The following is a 19,617-nucleotide window of genomic DNA, read 5'->3' on the forward strand; positions in this document are numbered from 1 at the left end:
TAACTTTTCGCACCAAAGAAAATAGTATTTGGTCAAAAATACTTATGACTAAAATGCAATATGGCAACTAGTAAGTCAAGTACTGGTGAAATCCTGTACCTAACCACATCCCATATTCTTCCAGTTTTCTTCATACCTTATCAGTCACAACTATTTCTTCCTCCTTCTTAATTAGCAGTGTTTGGGTAAAATGTAATTATGTGAAGTTTTCTATATGGACCACACTTTTACTGTCTTGTATTTAAATGTAAAAGCCTTTTGCTTGAATTGCTTTTATGCCTGTCTCCATCCCAGTCTTCCCTGGAAAGGCTTCCATGACCAGAGAAGCTGAGTTAAGGTCCTCTCTCTCCTGGATCCCAACTGCTACAATGTTCACTTTGAAAGATGGGCAGGAGTAGTATCCCATTCAGTGCTGTACTCCCAATGCCAGGTCAGTACTAGGAAGTAAACACATACAAAAAGGGTGAAACAAAGATCTCTAATTCTGTGGATATATTCCCTCCTTTTGAGGACCTAACAGTACTTTACTCATATTTCTTTTTAGAGAAGTCTCTCTTATCCACATTCTAGAAGACTATAGGTAATATGAAACTATTCTTTAGTATTTCTGAGAAAAATGAAATACTAGAACAAGGCAGGAAAACTGACTGAACTTTACCTTCAACAGAAAACAAGGATGGAATGCTAGAAAAATAAACATAAAATGTTAAATTACTAAGACAATCCAACAAATGAATAACACAACTTAAATTCACATTTTTCCCCCAAAAATATTATTTCATGTTTATAAGATACATACAAATCCTGAATTACAACAAATCCATGGTAGATCTGGGTTTAGGCTATAAAGGGCAAACAGGATTATACACTTGCCATATTCCTGTCCAAAATGTTGTCTTACGGAAACGAAGCCCACTCGTTACTAAGTACTAGGAACCTCTTAATGACCCAGGGTTAACATAATCTTTTCCTTTTCTGTAGAAATAATTCCAGCAAGGTGAGAGTATTTCCATCTACTAAATGCTAAAATATATTAGTTACATAAACTTGAAAAATGCCCTCATAAGTTTCTTCACCACCAAATTCTGTTTCCCCTAAATCTTACTAGCCTAAACTCTTAATAATAAAAGCTTTAATAATTCTGTAAGTCCAGCTCCTTTCGGGTGGACAAAGAGGATATACAATAGCATCTCTCAAAAGTAAACTATTTTATTTTCAATTGCCAGCTTACTGGTTAACTGGTCCTTCAAAGCTCTAGAAAGTCCAGGTTTGCGAACACGGACATAATTATCACAATACTGCTCAGGACTGCTCTGTCTCCAGCATGTTTACTAATCATAAACTAGTCTTTTTGGTGACAGTAAAGATATCATGGATCGTTTCTATTCAAGAGTTTCATCATTCCTACTAATGCCCACTGGAATAATTTCAAGTAACAGTAATAACTTTAAAATTATCTTATTTTGTTCAGAAAAAGCCCCAAGTTCCTTAAGTACAAGTTGGAAGGCATCAAACATCTAAGATTTCTACCTCGTGATAATGTCCAACTACTTGGAAAAAGTGTAAAGCTTCCTGGTCATTATTTAATAATACTGTATTTATTATACAGTGACCATCAATCATCAAACAACACCCTATCTTCGTTCATAAACCTAGCAACTACCAAACTGTACAATGTGGAATAGTGGTTCTGAATTCGAATGTAATTAATCTGGCTCCAGAGGTAACGGAGAACTTTGAGTCGGACTGAGAAGCCTCTGCCTCCCCTTTTACTAACACAATGCCGCGCACAAAGAAGGGAGGCGGCCGCCCAGTTCCAGCCTCTGGGGGCAGATCTGCGGCGCACGGTGATACCCACTCAGTTATCTTCCGAAAGACCCACAAGCGGCTCCCGGAGTCTGAGCGGGGCTGTCAGCGCCGGATCGCTCCCAGCAGGCCAAGCAAACAAACGACCGCGAGGCCGAGGAGCGTGACGACGGACTCCCGGATCCTAGGGTGTTGGACGCTCGAGACAAACACCGCAGGCCCCAATGCATGAGAAGCACAGCCTGCTTTCCCACGACCCCACTTTATCCCCGGAGGGACATGGTGGTCCGGGGTTCGCTAATCCGGGATCGGGAAGGAGTGGGGAAGACTCGCGCAGCGGCTCCCTCTCAGCCCTTGAGCTTCCCGGGCTCCAGGACAACCAGCGTCCTCCCTCCCTGGTACCGGAGGCCAGAGGCCACCTCCCTCCCTCCCGACCTCTGACCCCTGACCTTCCATCACCCAAGCGCCTACCCAAGCTGGTTCTCCGAGCCTCTTGAGTCTCTTTGCACCAGGCCTGCGCTCCTCTACAGATCCCGCAGATCACGGGTACGCATTCGCCACCCACCGAACATTGGCTTGAGGTGGGCACAAGCGCTTTTTGCGGGATAGTGTACGGGTTCCCCGGGAGACCCAGAAACCACAGCGCCTAGCTGCCCGGCGCGCGCTGTAGCGTGGGGTCAAGGCGAACGCGCTCGTCAGAGCACCCCGCCCCCTTTCTCCTGAACTGGCTTCAAGAGTCTCTTCTGCGCAAGTCCACACTGTTAAAGACTTGCTGAGGAGACAGTGGAGTCTCGCGATAGCTCTGCCCCACGCCATTAGAGAATACAGGAGGGCTGGATGCCCGAAGTAGCGGGCTGCCCTGTGAGGCGAAGAGTGTGTGTGATTTGTAGCTTTAATAAAAGGCAGGGGCCGGGCGCGGTGGCTTAGGTCTGTAATCCCACCACTTTGGGAAGCCGAAGCGGGCGGATTTCCTGAGATCAGGAGATCGAGAATAGTCTGGCCAAGATAGCGAAACCCCGTCTCTACTAAAAATAGAAAAATTAGCCGGGCGTTGTGGTGCGCACCTGTAGTCCCAGCTGCTCGGGAGGCTGAAGCAGGAGAGGAGAATCGCTTGAACCCACGAGACAGAGATTGAGTAAGCCGAGGTCTCCCCACTTGGTGATAGAGTGAGACTCTGTCTCACCAAAAAAAAAAAAAAAAAAAAAGCAGAAAAGAATTCTGCAAAAGCGTCTATTTTACTGTTACAAAGCAGCCACTAAGTAGGTAGGAATAAAGCTTCTCTCCCGCAAAAACAGACTTTAAAGGGAAATGTGAATATATAGTCTAAGATGAGAGAAACTATTAAGTACATGTGTTGTGCTGAAGCTGGCCTTCCACTATTGGTCTTTTTTCCTCTCACCTCTTTCTCGTAGAAATGAGCTTAACGTTGGAATAACTTTGAGAGGTTTCAGAGTCAGGAGCCTGTGAAATAACCCTCAGGAAACACTGGGGACTCAATAATTAGTGAGTGAGTACCTAATAGCAGCATTTCTGCTGTGGAGGCCTTTTGGGTTGTGTGACCACTGAAGCACTTGAACTAAGTTCTTGCCCAAGTGAACATCGGTTGTAGTTGTGGAGACAGTCCAGGGTAGTCCATATTTTACTTAGTATATTCCTTTATCACAGACACGAAACTGTTTGCATAAGCAAATCCCCGCATCCTTTTATTTTACTTCCCTTTATTGTGCTTTGCAGATAATGTGTTTTTCTATAAATTGAAGTTTTTTGGCAACCCTGACTCAAGCAAGTCTGTCAGCTTCATTTTTCAAGCAGCATGTGTTCACTTGCTGTTCATCTGTTGTGGTGATCTACGATTAGTTATCTTTGATGTTACTATTGTAGTTTTTTGGGAGCACCACAAACTCTGCTCATAGAAGAAGCTAAACTTAATAAATGTTGTGTGTGTTCTGACAGCTTCACCAATGGCCCCTGTCTCTCTTCCTCTCTTCAGGCCTCCCAATTCTTTGAGACAGAACAATATTGAAATTAGGCCAATTAATAACCCTACAATGGACTCTTAAGTGTTCAAGTGAAAGGAAGGGTGGCACATCTATCACTTTAAATCGAAAACTAGACGGAATTGAGTGAGGAAACCATGTCGAAAGCTGAGATAAGCTGAAAAAAGGCCTCCTGTGCCAAAGTTAGCTAAGTTGTGAATGCGAAAGAAAAGTTCTAGAAGGGAATTAAAAGTGCTACTCCAATGAAAACACAAATGATAAGAAAATGAAACAGCCTAATACTGATACGGAAAAAGTTTTAGTGGCCTGAATAAAAGATGAAACCACTCTCAACATTCCCTTAAGCCAAAGCCAATCCAGAGCAAGGCCCTAACTCTTTTCAGTTCTGTGAAGGCTGAGAGAGGTGATGAAGCTGTAGCAGAAAAATGTGAAGCGAGCAGAGGTTGGTTCATGAGATTTAAGAAAAGAAGCCATCTCCATAACATCAAAGTATAAGGTGAAGGAGCAAGTGCTGTTGTAGAAGCTGTGGCAAGTTTTTCAGAAGATGTAGCTAAAATAATTGAAGCATGTGGCCACACAAAACAACAGATTTTCCATGTAGATAAAACAGCTTTCTATAGAAAGAAAATGCCATCTAGGACTTTCATAGCTTCAAAACATCACAGGACAGGTTGACTCTCTTGTTAGGGGCTAATGCAGCTAGTGACTTGAATTTGAGGCCAATACTCATTTATCATTCTCAAACTCCTAGGGCCCTGAAGAGTTATGCTAGATCTATTCTGCCTGTACTCTATAAATGGAACAATGAAGTGTGAATAACAGCACATCTGCTTATAACATAGATATACAAAATATTTTAAGCACGCTGTTGAGACCTACTGCTCAGAAAAAAAAAAAAAAAGATTTGTTTCAAAATATTACCACTCATTTATAATGCATCTGGTCACCCAAGAGCTCTGATGGAGATGTACAAGGAGATTAATGTTGTTTTCATGCCTGTTAATACAAAACCCATTCTGCAGCCCATGGATTGAGAGTAATTTTAACTTTGACATCTTATTATTTAAGAAGTAAATTTCATAAGACTATAGATGACATAGATAGTGATTCCTTTGATGGGTCTAGACAAAGTAAATTGAAAACTTCTGGAAAAGATCCACTATTCTGTATGTCATTAACAACATTTGAGATTCATGGGAGAGGTTAAAATATCATCAATAGTAGTTTGGAATAAGTTGATTCCAACACCCAGAGACTCAAAGTCTCAGCTTTGAGGGGATTGAGACTTCAATGGAGGAAGTAACTGCAGATGTGGTGGAAACAGCAGGAGAGCTAGAGTTAGAAGTGGGGTCTGAAGATATGATTGAACTGCTGCAATCTCATAGTAAAACTTGAATGGATGAAGAATTGCTTCTTATACATAAGCCAAGAAACTGGTTTCCTGAGAGGGAATACACTCCTGGGAAAATACTGTGAACATTGTTGAAATGACAGCAAAATTTTAAAAATATTTCATAAACTTAGTGGACAAAGCAGTCCAGAGTTTGAGGGGATTGACTTGAGTTTTGAAAGAAGCTCTACTGCAGGTAAAACGCCTTCAACGAGATTGCGTATCATGGAGGAATGGTTTGTGAAATAAAGAGTCAATTGCTGCAGCCAACCTTGTCGTGTTATTTTAATAAATTGCCACAGCCATCCCAACCTTCAGCAGTCACCATCCTGATCAGTCAGCAGCCATCAACATTGAGGCAAGACTTTTCACCAGGAAGAAGATTAAGACTCAGGCTTAGATGAATGTTAGCATTTTTTAGCAATAAAATATTTCTTAAGGTATATACTTTTTTTAGACATAATGCTATTGCACACTTAATACACTACTTTGTAGTGTCAGTGTCACTTTTATGTGCACTGGGAAACCAAAAAATATCCTGCGACTTGCTTTATTGCAATATTTGCTTTATTGTGGTAGCCTGGAACAAAACTTGTGATATCTCCAAAGTATGCCTATAGATGGAAATCAGTTACCTTATTCCAGGATTTATGAGGCAAGCTGGAAAAAGTAGTGCTAATGCTGGAACAATGGGCAGGTAGGATCCTCCTTCCTTTGCAAACCAATCATTTTGTCAAATACAAGATGATATAACCTTGCTTCTGGAAGTGTAATTTGCAAATTGCTATTTAAACATATATTGTGCTGTGTAAGGTTATCCTTGTTACTTTTATGTCACTTCTCATCATCGGAGCAGAGAAGTAGGCCCAAAGTTTGGCTGAGTCTATCCAACTAATGCTAGGCAGAAATATTTAAAAATAACCACAGCATCATTTCACCTTTGTTCACCTTGATTGTGGTAATTTATATATGTTATCATGGTAATGTCCATTCAAGATATTAAGCTTCAGGTCCAGTTGTCTATTGTATGGAGATGCAATTTCAACTGTAGAGATGGAATTCTGTACATTGCCATTCAGTGATTATAATGAAACAAAATTATTTTAAATTTTCCAGTGTTCAATCCCATATTTACCAAATGCTCTGTGTATTCTTTGAAAAATTTCTCTGTGGAACAATGTTTTTCAATATTAGAATCATCAGAGCTAATTTCAGAAAACATCATTCATGATTGCACCTTGACCCTCTGGCAGCTCCCAGCTGTGAGACACCTGTTCACCCCTGAGTACACTGAGTTCATCCACCTATTAGATGCTAGTGATCTAATGACATTCCACAAATCAGAATGAACTGATTGGACATCATGCATCTTGACAGCGAATAACTCAGTGTTCATGGAGTTCGTCTCCTCCTTCTTGAAACTGTAATATGAGATCAATCAGACCACTTTCTTCCTTGTATGGTCTCACTAACTTTAGCTGTAGATTCATTTTCTTTTGGGGACAGTGGCTTTATTGTAGCCATACCCCTAACTGGGGCATCTATTTTACAACTGAATATTCTAAGTTGTTCTTAAGGAGGAGGACTAGTTGAGAGGGAGTAGAGGACTTAAGGCAAATTTAACTCCCTTTAGGGACAGAAACAAGATAAATGATGCTTTATCAGTGAAGAATGTATATTTTGAAAAGCCCTTTTATATTTATTTTTCCATTTGGTTCCCAGACTAGTAATAGGCTTTTAAAATTTCCATTTTACAGGAGAGCAATCTGAGACTCAGAAATTTGGTAATTTGCCACAATTTAGCTGTAAGAGAACAAGAGGACCTAAAACTCCTGATTCCTCTGTCTAGGCTATTGTCTCTTATTACTAAATCATGTTGTCTGTCAAATAAAAATATACAACTTAGTCATCAAACTTACTAAGTAAGCATGGGCAAACTGAAGGCAAGAGGTGTGTCATTACTTGGTGATATAGGGCTTGTATATCAACAATAAGGGTCATTCAGTACCAACACTGTGTTCTCCTGAATACATTATTAACAAAATGACTAGAGAAATTTATTCCGTATTCCACCTACCTTTGCCAGCGCTCTGGAAACAAAGTAGGTGGCCCACCCAGTATGATTGGGGATTCCCAAAGATGACTCCTTGTTGCCAATTCCTACTACCAACCTGTCTTGAGACTGCTTTCCCTTCTTCTGACAAATTGAAAATATTAGGATCAAAATCTCCACTATTCTGGAATGAATTACAATGTCCAAAACCACTGTTAAAAAGCATGTAGTACTAAAAAAAGAGTGGGAAGAAAAAACATGGTCTTGGAAAATTGGTGCTAGCAGGGGTCATCAGCTATGCTGAAAGGAGTGATATCAGATCAACGAAACATAAAATGGTACCAAGGGTCGGACATGCTTTGCAGGAGCATAAGCAGGATATATCAAGGACAGGAGGTGTGCGAACTGAACCCAAATCCTCATTTTAAGAACTTTACAGCTTTTCCCTAGACTAGACCTGGATAGATTTAATTTTTAATTTTCAATTTCATTTTTTCTTGATGATTTACAAGTTGGATTGGTTTCAAAGTCCAAAGTTTGTTCTGTCTCCCCTGCTGCAAGCTCAACCTGAAAACTAAAAACTCAAGCTGTGTTCCTTCTGCCTCCCATAACTTCTAAAGCAAAACTTGTAGTCTGTACACAAAATGCTGCATTGGACATGAACCTATGACAGTGTTTGTTTTAGGTGTGAATGAAGCAACGATTTAAATTAGGTAAAAGCAAGAAGGTTGAAGGTGAATCTGCTGGTAAGGAAAGATGGGAGATTATATTCAGTGTTTAACAATGAAGATAGTATAATCTGTATCATAGGCCCTCCTTCCCGCTATCCCAGATCCTCCCCAACCTCCTTACCCAACTGTTACTTTTTCCCCTAAGGCGTATTTTTCAATTAATCTTGTCAGTATGGTGTTAGGCATTAAGGAATAGGAATATTGTAGGTGACTCTGTCAATGCTTATGACTCTGAGTAATATTCATTATGCAGTTTTGAGATCTACAAGTAAAATATTCTTTGAGTATTTCAAGGGTCACTATCATGTTTCATTATGAAGTACAAAAATAGTAGATAGCATTTTCAAAATGAATCTAAGACCTCAAGAAATCTTACTCATAATAATGTTAACATAAAATGGTGCTTGCTAGGAAATGAAGAGCCTTTCCAAAGCTTCCATCCACTAGCAGGGCAGCGCCATGCTCAGACTTCAGCATTTGTGTGTTATTTAGGTCACCTTGGGACAATGACAAAATTAGTTTGAATTCCATTTCCTTTAAGCTCTGTTAAATTTCTGAACTCGTCATTAGGGTTTTAAATAAATTTAAATAAGTATTTTTAAATACCACACAATAACAGTATTTAATTACTAATTATGTTCTTTGTTTGTTTGTTTGTTTTTTGGGATGGAGTCTCACTCTGTCTCCCAGGCTGGAGTACAGTGGTTCTATCTCAGGTCACAGTGACCTCCACCCCGTGGGTTCAAGTGATTCTCTTGCCTCAGCCTCCTGAATAGCTGGGCTTACAGGTGCACACCACCACACCTGGCTAATTTTTATATCTTTTAGCAGAGACGGGGTTTTGCTATGTTGGCCAGTCTGGTCTTGAACTCCCAACCCCAAGTGATCGGCCTGTCTCAGCCTTTCAAAGTGCTGGGATTACAGGCGTGAGCCACTGGACCTGGCCTAATTATGATCTTATGCCATAACACCCCCATGTTGACTATGAGTTCCTGGGAGTTCATTTTTCAAAAATTAACCAAACCATCCAACCATCTCAGGTAACTCCAGTGAAACCAATACAGCAACAGATGTTTGGGAACCACTTGAACAGATGATCTCCAACTTATGAACTAATTGATTCCTGGATGGCTAAAAAACCAAGCTCATGTAAATCAAACCCTCATTTCCTGTAGCCACAATGTTATAAACTGGGACTTCCTTCCTGGAAACCCATTTCGTACCTTTAACATACCAATAGTGTCATGAAAATAAATAGAAAATAAACATCCACAAATACAGGTGTTAAGAACCATATCTTAAGTACACGAAATAAAACTCCTAATTGGAAATTATATCCTAAATAATGTTTTGAGAAAATTTTCAGCATTGATTAAAATGCCTGAAGTGTCTTAAGACATGATTTCAAAGAAGTTAGGACTGAAGATGCATTTTTTAAAAAAATAAATATTTCAGAAATGAATGATTTTAGGCATTCTTCATGTTCCCAAAGATTGTTGAATTACCTTAAAATTCAGAGACATCTGAATTACTCAGCCTTTTGAGTAATTGTTATTTTAATGAAGTCTTCTCTAGCTATATAATATGGTTCTCTATTTTATGACAAGAATACTCATTTTTTGAAATTATATTTCTCTTGTCCAGAAGGAAAAGAATATAGCCACAAAGACAGATTAAAACGTAATTGTCCAGTGGGTTCAAATAGAATGAATGGACAAGGAAGACAATTCACCAGTTGTGTTGTGCTGATGGAAATCACTTTTCTGGATGGATCAGACAATGTACAACTTTCTAATTTTCCCAAATGATAATAAAGAGATTTGGGTGCCTCAATTATTTCCCTCCTTTCCTGTGGGTTACTGTAAATATAGTAGCTAGTTGTGAGTTCATGAAGTAAAGGTGAGTTGCAAAAGTAAAGGCCAAAGAAGTTTCCTTAGGATTCACATCACGTAGAGCTCTTTTTTCCCTTTCAAATAGAAAAAGCATACAGAGACTGGGTGCAGTGGCTTATACCTGTAATCCCAGCACTTTGGGAGACCAAGGAAGGCAGATCATGAGCTCCGGAGTTCGAGAGCAGCCTAGCCATTATGGTGAAACCCTGTCTCTACTAAAAATACAAAAAAACTAGCCAGGCATGGTGGTGTGCACCTGTAGTCCCAGCTACTCAGGAGGCTGAGGCAGAAGAATTGCTTGAACCCAGGAGGTGGAGGTTGCAGTGAGCCGAGATTGGGCCACTGCACTCCAGCCTGGGTAATAGAGGGAGACTCCATCTCAAAAAGAAAAAAAAAAAAAAAAAAGAAAGAAAGAAAGAAAGAAAAAGAAAAAGGATACAGGATCAGACCTTTGTCGAAGACACTGAAATTTAATGGGGAAAATCATAGAGATAAATTTTATCACAGTGTTCATATATTCTGCAATATGGGGTGAGTATTTCCTAGCCAGGGGCATATTTCTCAAATTTCTAGTAGAATGAATCAGACTCTGCAGACAGGTTAAAATCTTTGATCCAACACTAGCTGCATGTCTTTGGGCAACTCATTTCTCTTTTTGAGTTACAATTCAAGAAGTATAATGGGAATATAAACACCTTTAAGTGTATTATGTACTGTATACACATTTGCTCGTAAGCAAGGTAGATTTTTTTTTTTTCTTTTCAGTTTTTAGAACTGAAGCTCAGAAAAGCAAAAAAGAAAACATCTCATGGTCAGGGTTTTTCAGTGTTGTTGACATTTTGCATCAGATAATTTGTTATGATGGGCTCTCCTGTGCATTGTAGGATGTTTAGGAGCATCCCTAGTCTCTACCCACTAAATGCCAGTAGCAACCCCCCACCACAGTCATGACCATCACAAATGTCCCCAAACACTGCCAAGCATCCTCTAGGGGATAAAATCACCTCTGGTTGAGAATCACTGAGTTAGATACCTGTATCTTTGAATCCTCAGTACCTACCAGATTATCTTGCAGACAGTAGGTGTTTAATAAATATTTGTGGTAATGTAAGTGTTCATAACTAGGTTATGTTGGCAGGTAAATACCACTGATATAGACTTTGAAACTTTCATCTTTGGGTGGAATATTCAGATGCTTTGGCATCATATCCACTCTTAAAATAAAATTTGTCTAAATTATAATTATCTTTTCTAAACAGATCTTGATAAGTGAAATGAGCTTATTTACTCTTTTTGTATGCTTTTCTTGTGTATTTCTTAATGTTTCATATTTACTCACTAAGTTATATGATAGATACTGTGATGATTCATTTTCTATACCTCAGCCAATGCCAATAATAATCCATACAGTGCAACTGACATTGATGTAATTTCACATGTATGACTTGACTTCATCTAAATATTTTCTTTTCATAAGTTACTATAATTATTATATTAAAGTTTTTATAAAGCTGGCATCTTTTTAAAAAATCTTAGATTATTAAATTGATGGGTGTTTTCGATTAAACGAATTTTCTTGTGGCCAGAGAAAAAGGTATGATGATTTACTCAGGATTGAAAAATCCTTGGAACGATATGGAGGATTTGCATTTACTGTATTGGGAACCATAAATGTACTGTGTTATCCTGGATTCTAAAAGGCCACGTTGAAAAATTGTGTTTTAAATTACTAAAACTAGAATGTGAAAATGTCAATAGATATTTAATATTGATAACAATATTATCTGTTAACAATAGATAATTAACATTAATTAGTATTATCAATAGATAATATTAACCTAACTTCTTCTGTGGCGTTAAATTTGGTGGAATATGGAAAACTGTCTAAAGCTACTCTCTTTAGAAGTAACTCTCTTAAGATTTTTATTTTTGCTTGATTCTATCTTGGAAAGTTGCTAATAGTTTATTTTGGGGGGTTTATCTAAGGAAGGAGTAGAGTTCTGGGCACGTAGGAGGCACAGAGTAAATTTCATTGTGCTACTCCCTATTCTTGATTCTTCCCAGTCCGATGTCTGCTTGATGACCAAGTTCTGACCATGAACTTTCATTTTTACTCTCATTATGCTAGTTCATATTGCCTTAGTCCATATTTCCACTGGAGCACTGCAACAGATTAAAGGTCACCCTGCCTCAAGTCATGTGCCTCTCTACTCAACTCCTTTCCACATGTCAGTATTATTTTTTAAAACATATCTGATTAAATTATTTCTTGTTCTTACTATTCAATAACTCTGCATTTCCTTCAAGAAGAACTCTAAATTCGCTTGATCAGTAATGAGTTTTCTGACCTGGCTTCTACCTATCTGCCTTTCTTTATCTTTCATTATGTTCTTGGATTCTGTACTGAAACCATACTGTGTTACCTGAAGCTCCTCTAGCATTATTTTCTCCTCTCCAGCTATGTATACATGCTTCGGGTGTGGTGGCTCACACCTGTAATCTCAGCACTTTGGGAGGCCAAGGCAGGCAGATCATGAGGTCATGAGATCGAGTCCATCCTGGCTAACACAGTGAAACCCTGTCTCTACTGAAAATATGAAAAATTAGCCAGGCGTAGTGGTGCATGTCTGTAGTCCCAGCTACTCGGGAGGCTGAGGCAGGAGAATTGCTTGAACCCAGGAGGCAGGGGTTGCAGTGAGCCGAGATCGTGCCACTGTACTCCAGCCTGGGAGACAAAGCGAGACTCTGTCTCAAAATAAAATAAAATAAAATAAAATAAAATAAAATAAAATAAAATAATGCCATCCAATTCAGGCCAGCTCACAACTTTTCACTCCTTTCAAACTCACTGGGTCTTGTTTCAGACTACCTTGCCTTGATTTTCCTAGTGTGAGTTACTGTGCTTCTTTTTTGTTTTTTCAGTACGTTGTGGAGGTGCCTCTCATGACATTTTTGGCACTGTACTGTAATTGGCTATTTACTCGTTGTCTCATTTTTAGTAGATTGTAGTCTCCTTGAGGGCAAGGGATATGTCCTATTCATCACTGAATCCTCATTAAGAGGGAGCCAACTCAGTCAATAAGTTTAAGTTCTTCTTTTTCTTCTGTTCCAGGTTAGCATCAGAGGACATATTTACTCTGAACATGATATGTTCAGCTTGGTTTTCTGGATTCTGGAGGTTGATGTCAAGAATGGTAAAAATGATTCTGATTTTATTGAGTGACCTTATCCTGAGGGTGAGAGAACTGCCTGTTGGAGGGGCTAACCTGTTTGCCGCTGTCAAAATTATACTGTCAGCCTAGCTGACTGCCCTGTGGAAAAGTATTTATCTAAATATAAAAAAAGTAGGCATCTCTTAGCTAGTACTGTTGAATAGAAATATAATGTGAGCTACATATGTATTTTAAATTTTCTAGTAGCCAGATTTAAAGAGTAAAAAGGACTAGGTGAAATTAGTTTTATTAATAATTAATTTAATTAATAAATTTATTTAGCCCATTATACCCAAAATATTATCATAGTGTAATTGTTATAATTGCATTTTTATTGTAACATGTAATCAATATAAAAGTTCTTAATGAGATATTTTATATTCTTGGTTTTTGTACTTGATCTTTGTAATATGGTTTCGATTTTATTCCTATCGCACATCTCAGTTTAGCTACTTTCAAGCATTTAAGAGCCACATATGGCCAGTGACTACCATACTGGACAGTGTAGCTGTAAAAGCTTAAGTAGAACATGTTAACATAAAACAGGACTGCAAACATTTCTGGGTTTTCCTTCAGAATCCTTGATGCTGAACTGAGATGTCTGCCCCTTAGTGTAGGAGAAGACCAATGAACGGGAGGTCACAGGATTGGATAATAAGAAGAAGAGTGAAGAAATACACATGAATGGCATCATGGATCTGGTAGGTCTCAAGAAGCAAAATCCAAACAGAGAAAGTTCTCTTAATCATGTTTAACTAAGGGCCAGATGGCCCGATGTAGCACTTTCTAGACTGTGTGAGATGGCAACAAAGGTTCCAGGGAGAAGGATTAAGTGGCCAAATGTGTCTAATAATAGGTTAAATAGGTGGAGGTGTAGCAGATTTTTTTCCCTGAATGATTTGCAATAGTTTAAAAAATATATATATATTTAAAATTATACAGGTAGTCCATGAATGTATTCACTTAAAAAATTAAAATATTATAAAATCTCTCCTAGATGCCTAATCCCATTTCCTACCCAAAGTGTGTATCATCCCAAATTTTATTGCTGTATTGGAAAAGATCTTTCTAGATCTTTTTCTATATATTTACTAACACACATATGCACTTAGACATACTTAGAGTGTTTTTTGTTGGATCATATCATAATGGTGCTCCTCTTTTTTCATTTAACAGTATATCTTGGATTTCCATATTAGACACACATACACACACACATGTACACACACACATAGCAGGTCAGGATTTCAACATAAAATAGAATGCGATTCAAATGGTTCAAGAGACTTTAGTGAGGAGTCCACCACAGAAGAATTGACAGGATTGAGTGAGCTAACATGAGAGAGTGAGCCACCCAGAAACTAGCAACAAGGGAAGCTGTTATTAGCCCAAACTTGAAGGGAGAAGGAGAAATAATATTACTTACAGAGAGAGCTGACTGTCCAAAGGGAGCTGGAGTCTTAGAGAGATGCAGCTGTGATCAGATATGAGGTACCAAGCAGGGAGACAACAGGTGAGAAATGGTCTGACCTGTCTTCCTATCTTCTACTGGTATCTCCTGTTGGCTGAGTATCATGGAAAGCCAGCTGTGATGCAGCTCAGGTGATGAGTTTGTAGGAATCAATCTCTCAGGGAACAGTTTAGAGCAGAGAAATGCAGAAAATGTCTCTTGGGATGGAGAAGAAATGGAGACCAACCAACTGTCATTATTGCCTTTTTTTTTTTTTTGGATGGAGTCTCGCTCTGTCACCAAGACTGAAGTGCAGTGGTGTGATGTCTGCTCACTGCAACCTCCACCTCCTGGGTTCAAGCGATTCTTCTGCCTCAGCCTCCCGAGTAGCTGGGATTACAGGTACCCGCCACCACATCCGGCTAATTTTTGTATTTTAGTAGAGATGGGGTTTCACCATGTTGACTAGGCTGGTCTCGAACTCCTGACCTCAAGCGATCCACCCTCCTCAGCCTCTCAAAGTTCTGGGATTACAGGCATGAGTCACTGCACCCAGCCTAGACAACTGTCATTATTGCCTTTCAAAGTTGCTATGCCAGTTATTCTCCAGCCATCAGTATGTGAGAATACCTATGTCTCCATAGAGCTGAGAATGCTTGAGATCAAAGATTCCAGAGCTTTTCTTAGCTATTTGACCTTGGAACTCTTTTTTTGTTCCTAAAATGCTAGTAACATCTTGTTGACAAAATATATATTGGGAAACATGCATCTACTAGTTAGACTAATCTTTGGTGTGACTTTGATCAAGTTCCTTAACTGCTCTGAACTTCAGTTTCCTGGAATTAATAATATCTACTTTGCAGAGTTCTTGAAAAGACTAAATGTACTTAGGACAGTATCTGACCCATAGTAGAAAGAGAAAGTGGTAGCTAAAAATAGGGATTGGGGGAAGAGAACGTGTTTTACCAGATTTTTAAAGATAAATCTCTTTTTTGATTCTTAACTTTTCTACCAAAATGTCCCTGTGGTCAGAGAAAGGTCTGCTGTGCCATAGGAGCCTGAAGATGTGGCCTTTGAAGCCATCTAGCACACTTGTGAAATGGGTTTTATCTTTTAAAAATCACATAAGTAGGCCGGGCACAGTGGCTCATGCCTGTAATCCTAGCACTTTGGGAGGCCAAGGCTGCAGATTGCTTGATCCCAGGAGTTTGAGACCAGCCTGGACAACATGGCACTCTATTAAAACATTTCACTCTATTAAAAAAAATAAGTGAAAAGCATATAAGTATTATGTTCAAATCAATAATATATTTTCTAATTTAATTGTCCAAATATTAATTACATTTTAATTTTGCCCAAGACTTCATTTAAAAAAATTACCATTTTTGCATGAAGCCTTTGGGCAAAATTTGTGAACAAGAAGATATGCCTTCTTTATACCATAGTTTCAAAGTAAATTGCTAATTATGTTACATTGAGGAACTCAGCTAAAAGCAGTGCTGCCTTATTTATTTAAAAATTACTTCTGAGCAGAGGCAGAAGTTTCAGTGAGTCGAGATCGCACCACTGCTCTCCATCCTAGGTGACAGAGAGAGACTCCGTATTAAAAAAAAAAAAAAAAAAAAAAATTGCTTCTGAGCATATATTGAATGTGAGGCACCATGCTAGAAACTCGGAATAAAATGGCAAAATAGACAAAATTTTTCTCCTTAAGGAACTTAGAGTTGAATTGGTATAGGCAGATAACAATAAGCAAATCAACACAGAAGGAGGATGATTGTAGAAGTGATATTTACTCTGGAGAATTTTATGAAGAACCCATGTAATGGGCTGAAATTTTAATAGGATGATTTATTTTATTTTAAATAAGATGGTTAGAAAAGGTTTTTCTGAGGAATTATCATTTTAGCTGAGTACTGAAGAATGAGAATAAGCCAGTTACTCTAGGCACTTTTAGGCAAAGGGGATTGCAAGAGTAAGGGTTCCTGGTGGAAGAAGTTATTGGCATATTCAAAGAACAAAGAGGATGTGTTTGTTGTGCAGTAGATACTTGAGGTAGTATCATGTGAAAAGGAATGAGTAGGGAGAAGCCAGATCATGTGAGTCTTTGTAGATCATGGTGAGGCATTTGAATTTTATTCTATAGGCAATCTAAAGATGGTAAAATTTTTAATCAGGGAAGTGATATTATTTGAATTTCAAAGTCATTTTGACTGTCATATGGATAATGGATCAGAGAGGCATAAAAGGGGAAGAGAGGGACCGATTAGAAAGCAGATTGGAAGAATGTAAAAGGAGCAGGTAGAGAGAAGTAGGTGGATTTAAAATATATTTGGGAGGCAAAATTGACAAGATTTTGTAATAGAATGGATGGGGGGAAATGAGAAAATGAGGAGTCAAGGATGACATCGTTTTGAACTTGAGCAAGTTGAGTCAATGGTAGTGACATTTGCTGAAATGGAGAAGATTTGGAAGAAGACGAAGGTTTGTCTTCTTGATAGACATACTAAGTGTGAAATGACGGCTTAAATATCCGCAAGGGTATCTCAGGGAGCAGATAATTGTACATAGGTAGAAGGAGTCATTATCCCAGTGGGTCTAATCACCTGGAGGGTTTGTTAAAACATCAGTTGCTGGGGGCCACCCTTAGAGTTTCCAGTTCAGAAGCTGTGAAGTGAGAGCTCTGGAAAACACGCTTTTCTAACAAGTTCCCAGGTAATACTGACAGTGCTGGTTTTGGAGCCACATTTGAGAACCACTACATGAATATGAAAGTGGGCCAGGCGCAGTGGCTCATGCCTGTAATCCCAGCACTTTGGGAGGCCAAGGTGAGTGGATCATGTGGTCAGGAGATCGAGAACATCCTGACTAACACGGTGAAACCCTGTCTCTCCTAAAAATACAAAAAAATTAGCCACACGTGGTGGCAGGCATCTTTAGTCCCAGCTACTTGGGAGACTGAGGCAGGAGAATGGCATGAACGAGGAAGGCAGAGCTTGAGCTTACAGTGAGCCGAGATCACACCACTGCACTCCAGCCTGGATGACAGGGCGAGACTCCATCTCCAAAAAAAAAAAAAAAAGAAAAAAGAAAGTGGATGAGATTACCTAAAAAGAGAATAGAGAATGTGGGTAAGGAAACAAAAAGGACATGGTATCAGGCCTGGGACCTTCAGAATTTAGATGCTGCATTTTTTGACATTGTCCTCTTCCAAACCTCAAGCAAACTTATTTCTCTGGGTTCCTAACAGCTAGAAAAAAACAAGAAGTTCTTAACTTGGAATTTTAACAGTTTGAATGACCTTCATCAAAAAAAGATTCATTTGTAATAAAATTGATATCTATTTCATTGCGTTTCAATCCATTCAAAAGGAATTATTTATGTAGGAAAAGTTTTTAGCCAAACAATATGAAAATGGCCAGAATTTTTTACTTGCCCCAAATATTTTGAACAGAGAGGTTTTGAATTTTGATTTACAAAGGTGTGGGAGATAAAGTTTTCCCTGTTTTACCAGAGACCAGTGAAGAAGTTCATGTTGCTTTAATGCCTATTTTCTCCTGTGCAGAATATTTGTTCAATTTATTTCCAGTTGGATGTGATGTATTAAAATCAACCTGAAAAGCATAGATTTGTCTCATTAAGGGAGATAATTCATAATGGATATGTTGGCAGAAATGAAATATTTAATCAACTATTTAAAATAAATCCAAAACATCAGTGATTATTACACTGATTACAAAAGAAACATCATCTTATGTAGGACAGCATATTTATGAAAATGTGCTTTCAGTTATTTTGAATACAGATATATATTTAGAAAACATTTCAGATTGATTAAGGTTTCTCTACCCTAAAGGACCAGTTTTAGTTATTAAATTTCTCATTATCCTCATCCCTTTGATGGTGCACATTTCAAGGAGATCTAATAGAATATTTCTTAAGTGACTGCTGGCTATAAAAAGTTATTAGAAAATTTAAGATATTGAAATAAATGATGGGAAAACCCTATATTTGCAGATGTAAATAAACTTTGCTTTTAGATTCTTGTACCATATGCTTTATTTTCTAATTAGAGATAAATATAACTACATAAAATCAACAAAAAGTTTCGTTGCTGTTATCTCTATTTTATGAGTTATTTTGCTATTTCAGTTTTCTTTTAAAACCTGGTATATTAAAGTCATTTGTAGCAAGTATCAAAATACCAATCTAGACAGATTTCCTAACTTAGTCTGAGCTTGTCCTTACAATTTGATATCCTTCAATTTCTTAAGAAATTTGGATGCTTTGCACTTATGGAATCAAGTCTCACAGGAAAGTGTTCATCATCCACGTTTTGAAGAAAAATGCTGTGGCTTGGTAGAGACCCTGCCTGAAAGTTATAGGAGGCTTTGTTTGTTTAAAATAATGCACAGAAGAAGTCAAAATATACATGGCCAATTTCTCTACAGAGTTGAGTTCTCTGCTACTTTATTGCTAATATAATACCAAGGAAAATATATGAGGTCTATTTGGCAGAAGCACCGTAGACGGGTACTGTAAGAATACCTGCAATATGAGAATAATTTAGAGAATACAGGAAATCCACACCCCTTCCTCTATCTCTAAATTATTCCCTTTTAGCCATGTTCTTGGTGTTTGAAACTGTATTAGTATACAAATATTTATTTGAATTAAGATATCATATATGCAGAAATCCTTGGCACATGATAAACACTGTTCAGTAAATATTTTACAGAATTGTCTGTCAAACACTACAAATTGTTGGGAACATAAAGTTGAATGAGGTAGCATCTTTGTCAATGTTCTCACTGTCTAGTAAGAAAGGCAAACCTGTTAAAAACTGTGTAATGAACTTTTGTATGTGATATGATAGAAATACAGAATATTGTGAGGGCACAAATGAGGGTATGATAAACTCTATTTGTTGGGATGTTTAGAAATTCCTTCATAGAGGAAATGATAATTGTATGTTGAAGGATTAATAGGTATGTTCCAGGTAAACAGGGATCTATGGTATCCTAGACAAGAAGAGCCTCTTAAATCTGGAAGGCCTGGAGATGGAAAGCAGACTGCATTATTTGAA

At 38.3% G+C, this 19,617-nt stretch overlaps 1 protein-coding gene across 4 annotated transcripts in view; it reads right to left on the reverse strand.

Moving 5' to 3' along the window:
- Window positions 1–2,479, reverse strand: part of SHPRH (SNF2 histone linker PHD RING helicase) — an 84,575-nt gene extending 82,096 nt beyond the window's left edge. For 2 of the 4 annotated variants that reach the window (XM_015137155.3, XM_077998436.1), the window contains exon 1: window positions 2,278–2,479. The gene's annotated coding sequence lies outside the window, so the exon portion shown is untranslated. 4 annotated transcript variants of the gene reach the window in all.
- Window positions 2,480–19,617: the final 17,138 nt, after the last annotated feature.

The sequence above is a fragment of the Macaca mulatta genome, chromosome 4 (genome assembly GCF_049350105.2).
Source record: "Macaca mulatta isolate MMU2019108-1 chromosome 4, T2T-MMU8v2.0, whole genome shotgun sequence".
NCBI lineage: Eukaryota > Metazoa > Chordata > Mammalia > Primates > Cercopithecidae > Macaca > Macaca mulatta.